We start from the raw sequence: 9,310 nt of genomic DNA, 5'->3' as shown, positions 1-9,310 counted from the left end.
GTGTCACATGAAAGGACGCACCTGAGTCCAAGAGCCAACACTGTGCATACATAGAGTGTATCTCTGTCATCTGCGAAGCACTAGAAGAAGCTACCAGGATATAATCATCATCATCAACATTCTCAGGCTACATAACATTGATCTCTTCAATTTTAACACTGGACTTTGCAGGTACTATGCTGCGATCAGAAGACTTATCCTGCACTTTGTCTTTCCCCTTATCTTTGCGCCTTTCATTGTGCAATTCATGGCATTGTGGCCTAATATGGCCCTTTTTCCCACAATGGTGACAAGTAACATCTGCATTCCTGCCACGGGATTTGCTACGTGACTTTCCATGAGACTTGGACCGAGATTTTTGAGAATCCCGTCCATGGCCACTACCACTACCATGCTTTCCATATCCATCATTCTTGCCTCTAACTATCATAGCATGAGACACACGAGAGGCATCCAAATTCTTACGGTTAACCTCTTCCTGCAGAAGAGCACTCTCAACATCAGATAATTTCAAGTTAGCAGTAGAGGCACATAATGTAGTGCGGAATACATCCCATGACTCATTAAGAGTACCAAGCAAGAAAAGAGAAGTAACATCCTCTGCAAAAGTGATGTCCTATGAAGTCAAGTTCTTGAGTATAGCATGGAACTAGCTCAAGTGAGCAGACATAGTCACATTCTCCTTCATGCGGTGCAGATCCATAAGCTGCTTCAGCCAATACATCTGACTCGCTGGACTTTTCTTGTCATAGAGATTTTTTATCTTTTCCCACAACTACCATGCACTCTGTTCTTCCTCAAAGACATTATAGTGAACCTGTTCTATGAGAGACAATACAATAGTGGACTTGCATAACTCATCAAGCTCAAGCCATTTCTCATCTGGCATAGTTGCATGCGGATGCCCACTTAACCTCAAAGGTTTGATCTAAGATTTCTGCACCAACACCTGCCAAATCTGGCTCTTCCAATAAGAGTAATTTGTACCATCAAGCTTAGTGATGTTGAAAATAGCATGATCACTCGCCATAATGCAGGCTAGAAGATTGTAGACAATTCAAAACTGCTTGCTGTTTACTACAGAAAATGACCAAAAAATCACCAAAATCGAGGAAAAATGGCAAAGAAAGTGGAACCAAAGCTGCTGCCCACCAAGTACTAGTGGAAGTATATCATTTCAGAGTGTTTCAGCATGAAAAATCCATGTCAGTCCATACATATATGCTTGCTGTAATAAATTTCAAATTTCATTAAAAGAGAGCTAATAGTGCCAAAATCGAATCCCAAGGCAATCAGATACTGCCAAGACCAAATCCGGCATCATGCAAGCATAGCATAAGCATATGACGGTCGATAAGTATGAATCCAACACCCAAGTATGTCATACAAACATCTGCGAGTGAGTAGGCACACCCCCCAGGCAATGGGGCAAAGTGTTCCTGCCACTACCAAAAGTTGATACAAGTAGGTGTCAGTTCACAAAGATACGGATCCAAAACTAAGACTTAGCTCATAAGCATACAGTGAACCAAGACATATGATGTATCATCCCAAAAGGTAAGAAGTCCCAGTGTCTGTAACTACTCAATAGCATGTAACGGCTCAATGCATAAAAGTACCACCTGCTCAATGTCTGATAAGCATTCAAGAATACTCCCACTAGCACAAAAGTCGTATGTACGAGCTCAAGAGATCAAGCCAAGGCAAGACACAGTACCATTGACATAAGTCCAAGACAATACATCAATAGTACATCCCGAACATGTAGGCGGTAGAGCATCCATATGTAGCATCCATAAGCATGTAAGACATCAAGTACATCCCAAGATACAACTCTGGCAAGCCAATAAATAGCTCAAGTAAGCTCCGAGAATCCAAGGTCAAGCCAAGACCGCTCCAGTAGCAATAGGCTCCAAATAATGTAACTAGCATGTAGTAATGGCATAGGCCAAGCATGTCAAGACCGGTCAGACATAAGCAACATACATGCCATAAGCACATCCAAGACGGAGCATCCAAATGCTTTGCAAAGCAATCTCAAGCTCAACCAATGATCCCGAATCAAAGCCAAGCTCTATGTCGAGCCCCAAGTGTCAATACATCACCATATATGTCCGAAACATAGCCCGAAAAGCATAGGCATAAGTATACATGAGTAAAATGACTTCAGCCCAACTGTGTACAACAATGATTTATTGTTCAAAACTGAGAATTTCAGCACCAAAATTATCTCCAAATGGTTTCCAAACAATAGGCATACATTCCCTAAACATCCGGGCATCAAACGGAACCAACCGTGCATCAAATGACAATGCCAAACAAGCTGTAGCATCAAATGTCAGTGTAACACTATCATAAACTCCCTGTGGACTGTTATGATAGTCCCAAAATAGTGTTAAATCAGTCCAAATGCTATGCCAACACATGAACCATCAAAACCAAGCATCAAAGCATGTTCATATGCCCGAAATGGAGCCTTTCCAAGTGCCAATGGAGGCGGAGAGCTGCTGTTGTGATTGTCAATGCTGAAGACACATATGGGAGGGTTGCGTGATTTTGCCAACTATAAATGCTGGTCCTAGGGCTGCAAAAAATGGTGGCCAAGCTTTAGAGGGGTCCGGTTAAAGCCAAGGAATGCCTCAAACAAGCTCCAGCAAGCCTTGTTCAAAGGCAAGTGAGATATGAAGCAAGGGAGCTTCAATGGTGGCTGCCCCAATCTTGTTTATAGCCTGTGAGACCTGAGAATTGAAGTAAACCCTGAAGAAAATGATCAAATACCTCTGATGTAATGCCCTGAAGGTGCCCAACAATGCTGGGAAGGTGCTTGGGAAGTCGGGAGTGACGGGAGCTCAAAGGAGTCGGATATGGCTGCCGGGAAGGAGACCCAATGCAAGTAGGGAGTCGATGGGATGCTGAGAATGCCATGAACCAAGCTCAAGAGTCGAAAAGCAAAGCTCTGATACTAGTTGAAAGGGAGCGACGAATCGAAGGTTGGACTCGAGAGCTATGGCAGGAGAGCAAGGGCAAGAAAGGAAGAGACTAGAAATGGGAAGTCCAACAGTCACAATGTGTGACCGGGCCTTCCTTTATTCAAATTGTCACTAAAAGAATAAAGAATAAAGTGATGATGATGGGCGCCTGCCACCTGCAGTGTGCAGTGATGGTGACTGTTAGTGTAGTAATACACAGGCGGCTAGGCAGAGGCACCTTTACCCCCAACAATAGGTCTATAGTCCATCAATATGGGATTACCCTCTTCCTTATAAGAGATGTAAGGGTTCAAGTGAGAATCTTCCTTCAGTGGTTCCTCCACAAAGTGCATCAGAGCATTGCTAGATGGATGGGTCACAATAGGTCCTGGTGGTCTAGGGATTCTAGTTAGGTTGATGTCTATTCTCGGAGTGGCTAGCTTTGAATCATTAGGTGCAGGTAGAGCCAATGGGGATCCCCTTCCAAAGCATGTTAGCTTACCTCCTGGACAGTAAGTTTGAGTGTAAGATTGATGGTAGGGAAACTGTCTTGGCAATCTACAATGCATGACACCATGCATGGATCCTCTACAATTGGCACAAGGCTTTGATATGGGATCAGGACATTCAGATGGTAGGTGGTTTCCCTCATAGTGCACACACAATGTGTGAGGTTGCACTAATCTTTGTATATTGATTATTGTACTGGCTAGCTCCAATTTTAGGTCGGCTATAGTTTGGTTCTAGTCAACACTCTTTCCTTTTTCTTATTCATTGGGGGCATCTCATTCACTAGTTGTTGTAGCTCTCTTGATGTTCCTAAATGCATTGCTACCTAGCCTAAGTTCTTCTCTCCCTAAGAAAGTCATCTACCCATATGGCCTTCTCAAATACTCTTTCAAGCACATTCCTTTGCATGTTCGAGTTGCTTGCTAGGACCTTATAGAGTTTTTCATTGTGGATCCTATTAATGAATACGGTAGAGACCGACCACTCTCTCATTGGGTTGCTCCACTGCATGTATCCTCTTGTAGAGGCTCCTCACATGTGTGACATAGTCTGTATATCCTCTTTGTTTTTTTGATTGAAATTAATTAGCTTAACAATGAGGTTATCAGAGTATCTTGCCTCTGATAATCTCTTGATGAAGAAATCCTTCAATTGAGTGAAGTTATTGCTTTCAGTATGGTCTAGATTGGTGAACCACATCTGTCCCTTCTCTCCCTAGCAAAGATTGAATGCTTGTACTTATTCAGTGGGGTCCATGAGATTGTTAGCCTCACACACTTGCTCAAACTACTCGACAAATCTATAGGGCTCATTGTTTGTTTGGTATTCATCAAGTTGCTTTGCAACTATGGGTATTTTCATTTGGCTCTTGGCATTTGGGGTAACTCCCAACCCATCTAGAAATGATGCCACCAAGGCTGCCCCACTTTGCTTAGCATTGGTACCATCTAGCAATCTTTTTATGAGTAGCTCACTCACTATAAGGTCAACTTCTAGGGCTCTCTCCCTATCGATGTTGCCTCAAATTCTATTCCCATTTGAGATGGCTAGGATCTAGTGAACCTTGTTGAGGTCTCTCTCCTAACACAATCTTTGAGCCCTTTGCTATTGGCTATAACTCTCAATGAGCTACAATTCCATCTTTACCAATGTCCTCTCTCACTCAAGGTTAGCTATGATATCAGCTAGTCTTCCATGGTGCTCTATCCTTGTTTGTTGGTCATAATGTGTAATAAATCGTCGGTGGTCATTTAAGTACTCTACTATGTTAAGGTCAAGATGATTCTAATTCAAGCTAGTGCCTACTATAGTAGTTGCCTCCTAACCCATTAATGCATCAATGAGATCAACTAAGCTGACTAAAGATGTATCCCTAATCTTGGCTAGCCTTTTCTTCCCTCAGTGGTCTGATGGGTGCATCTCCTCTAGGTCTTTGTTCTTGGTGTCTTGGGTCACTCGTTTGATTCTTAGGGTTGTACTGCTACTAGTGGGTTTGTTTTTATCTTAACCCCCCTTAGTGTGTACCTTGTTAACCCAATAGTTTACAAATGTGCAATACTTATAAATTAGCAATGCAACTTGATGTGCACTTTGCAAAATTAGGCCTTCTAGCTTTCACATGTGCTTAAATGCCTACAATGCCAAGAGTGATCTTTGATCAAGCCAACTACATCTAATCAGTTTCATATCCCTTCTTCTTTTGAAGGGGTATTGATTACTCCTAACAATTGAAATCGGGTCCTCTGTAGGTCGTGGTAAGTGGTTTGATGGCCATTCAGTTGAGTGGGTCAATTGGGGTCACTATCCATGGTAGCAACCAATGGTCAATCCTTTCAGTTCCCCTCAGATTGCCAGGTCAAGTTTTTTGAGTGCAAACAGTCCTATGGTTTCACACACTAGTTCAGACTTTACCATGGTTATCAGTCAGTTGTGGCAATAGGCCCTAACAGGTCCCAAAGTGGCCAAAAATAGTGTTTTGGACAAATCGTCTGAGTCCTTGACTTGGTAGTTTGAGTTGCAAATTCAGCTGTCCGAGTGGGCTTCTCAAGGTATCTGGTCGTGCAAGTGATTAGATTCGGACTCGAACAAGGGGTACCCATCCGAGCATCTGAGTAGCCATTTGAGGCCCAAGTTTGGCTGTCCGAGATTGAGGTGGCCTAGTGGTCATTCCCTCATCCTAGTTTGGCTGCCGGAGGCTGAGTGGTCAGCCCCTTGTCCGAGTTGGATGTCTGAGTGTGTCAACCTTAAGTGGCTTGGATGCCCAAGCCACAGGTCAAGACTCGATTGTTCGAGGCTTGCAGTCATTGTCTGAGCGGGGTGCGAAAACTCAATGAATGGCACAAATATCATTTTTAATGTCTTACTACTCTCTAATGCACCTAGGATTTGAGAACAATGTATCAATCAACAACAAGGATTCAAAGCATAAGTGGAAGGACTGAATGTGTCAATGGCAAGGATCGTAGATGCTGCTACCTGTAGACTTGCCACTCCCTATCTCTCTCTCACTAGCTCTCTCTCAACCTCACTAGTGCAAATGAGCTCTCTCTCTTCCCCTTTTTCCCCTTTTGTGTTCTTTTCTTCTCCCCTCACAATCTATTTTCCTTCCTAGACACAAAAAATCTATTTCCTTTCTTCCCTTGTTCCCCTGTTTCCTAGCTATCAAGAGAGTTATATTTTCCTTATTTTTTCTTATTTTCCAAATCTTAATATCTTAAATCTAATCAAAATGCACAAGTCCTACTCTAACCGATGCATAGGAAGCTTCCTAAACCTAAACTAATCTGCAAAAGAGATCGAATGGCCTTTGACTCCCTTGCTTCCTACCTAAAACCAAGTGCAGTTTCGGAGTTGAGCTTGTCGCTTCACTTGGAGCATGCAAGCACTCAAGCTTGAATCCATAGGTCCTGGCAATGGAACCAAAATGTCATCTCACTCATCATGGGCAAACCAACAAGACCCACGGGCCACTTATTGCTTCAAGCATTTCAAGCCAAGAGCTATGGCTACCTCTCACTTAGCCATGCTCACTCTTCCACACACCAATGTAGTGAGCTTACCTTCGAATCTAATCGAGTACCTTCTCCCACAAATCCATCGATGGATCCACAATTCAAGATGCACCCTCAAGCAAGTTCCATATCTAAGATTTGAGCTTTGACCTCCATAGACTCGCATGCAAGAAGGAGGAGAAGAAGATGATGATGATGAAGAGAGGAGAAAAAGAGCTTCTCCACAGTCCCTCACTCCCTCACACACACTCTCTCCCTCTCTCACATACTCTCTCTCCCTCTCATGCACAAGAAGGAAGCAAGAGCAAGATGCAAGAAGAGAGCAAGTTTGGCCACGCATAAGAATGAGCTTCCTTTTTCATTTCTTGACTTTTATACATGCCCTTATCCCTTCCTTGAGCAACCATCCCTTTCTTGGTCTTTGGCCTTTGTCCATTCCTCTTCTCTCTTTTCTTCTTCTTCCTATTAGTGTAGGCCTAAACATACACCTCTTGTCCCTTATAATTTGCATGAGGGGGAGCCCAACACTCTTTTAAAGAATGAATTGCAATGTGCTTGGCCCTTTTCTTGCTAGCATATCACAGTGTGCTTATTATTGTGTGCTTCCTTTTAAATTCAAGGTTTTTTCCTACACTTTATATCTTTAGATTTCTTTTGAGTGTGCCTTTCTCTTCAGTTTTTCTCTCACCTTGGGATTGTCCTCCATTTCCAAATTTTCAGCTTTTCCATCTTGGTCTTCTGAGGGTTTAACACTTTGTATTTCAATATGGACAACACAAGTGCAAAGCAACTCCCACAACCACTTATTCCAGAAGGAGTTACACAAAGCTCCTTTTCTTGAAATATTTGGATGGCATTGATTGGCCACACTTTAGTCCAACAATGACACTATTTGTGGATGATGGCATGGAGAAGATGTAGAGGAACCCAACAATGCCTTTATATGCCCACCCCCATTTTGAGGAAAATCCCATGGACACAATCCTCTTGGAGTATATACTTCCCTACTTGACCAAGCTAGTATGCTTCCATGGTTCAGTCCTAGACTTTGTATCTAAGGCTAGTTATTGCCCAATTTGAAAGATCCTCTCATGCGGTAATAGGAGTGGAATCACTCTCAATTGAGGGGCAACATGAAATGAAGCCCTTGAATCAATCAGCCAACACTGAGCATAGGTGGACAAGGCATTTGTCAACTATGAAACATCAAGATAAGAAGTTCCAAGTATGTAATCATCATCAAAATCAGTCAGCATGATATTAATATCTTCTATCTTAATGCTAGATTTGCTAGGGACAATGTCATCATCGTCAATCTTTTCCTGGATTTTTCCTTTCCATTTTTCTTGTGCTTATTATCACTCATCTTATGGCACTATGGTCAATATGACCATGTTTCCCACAATAATGACAAGTTAATGTGGACTTACGATCATGAGGCTTATTGAGAGACTATCCACCTAACAACAGTCATTACCACTCTTACCATTAGTACCTCTGACTACTAAAACATGAGAACTATAGGAAGCACCAACATTCTTTATGTTAACCTCTTCATTCAAGAGTGCACCCTCTATATTTTGAAATTTTAGCCCATCACTAGGCCCATTTGGATACATAATAGTATCGAATGTGTTCCATGACTCAAGCAATGTAATCAATAGAAACAAGGGAGGAAGATTCTCCTTAAAGTCAATCCCCTACTAAGACAAGTGGCTAAAAATAGAATGAAACTCATTCAAGTGGCCACACGTGGAAGTCCTCTCCTTTATATGAAGATCCATGAGTTGCTTTAGTCAATACATTTATGAAGTAGGACTTTCTTATCATATATATCATGAATCTTCTCCCATAATTACCAAGTGGCTTGCCTTTAGCGATGAATTATAGGAAACTTGCTTAGAGAGTGAAAAAATGATTGTAGATTTACATAACTCATCCAGTTTAGCCCAATCCTCTGCACATCAAAGCATTCACTCTTTGCACCCTCATGTCTTAATGGTTTAATTTGTAATTTTTGCAAATGAATCTACGAAATTCATGCATTCTAATAGCTATAATTTATGCCATTAAACTTGTCAATGTTGAAGATAGCACTATCATTCTACCCACCAGCCATAATGTAATGAATGAAAGCATAGTCCAAGATAAACATGTTGCTACAAATGATAGAAAAATAGGCCAAAATCATAGCCAAAATAGTGTGCTTGACAAAGGAAAAATTGCAAAGAGTAGGGTTGTCCACTAACTACCAAAGAATGATGGTCAAGTCAAAGCATCTACCCTCATAAATGATGCATAAACTTGCAAAAGCAAGCTAAAAATAATGACAATAGTGAATCCAAAGCTAAGAGTGAGCAATCAACTGATTGAATCTAATGTGTAATTGCCAGCTATATCCTACAAAAAGCAGGGTATAAATAAACCACTAGCAACGCTGAGCATACATATGGTACACAAAACTATCAAACTCAATGTGTTTGGGAGCTTCTTTCTCGACTACCAAGACCCATAGACTGCTTATTGTTTCAAGCATTTCAAAACAAGTGTAATTGCTACCTCTCACATAGTCGTACATGCTCTCACACCTATGAGGCTTGCTGTTGGACCACAAGACCTGCCTCTATTGCTTCCACCATGATTCTCCTGCTTTCTGCAAAGGCAAGGTGCTTGGCTAGGTCCCTGACTCTTCCAAGGTTCCTCTCTTCTTAGGCCTCTACCTTCTCCTCCATCTTTCCTTAACTTAATTGTAGCACTTGTGATACTGTTGCTACCACTTCTTGTTCTTTCCATATTGACAATATTCTTTCCTTGTCTTGT

This window comes from Lygodium microphyllum, unplaced genomic scaffold (assembly GCF_053477565.2).
Source record: "Lygodium microphyllum isolate KBCC unplaced genomic scaffold, Lygodium_microphyllum_v1.1.10 scaffold_31, whole genome shotgun sequence".
Classification (NCBI taxonomy): Eukaryota; Viridiplantae; Streptophyta; class Polypodiopsida; order Schizaeales; family Lygodiaceae; genus Lygodium; species Lygodium microphyllum.
Note: the sequence above shows the minus strand (reverse complement) of the source record.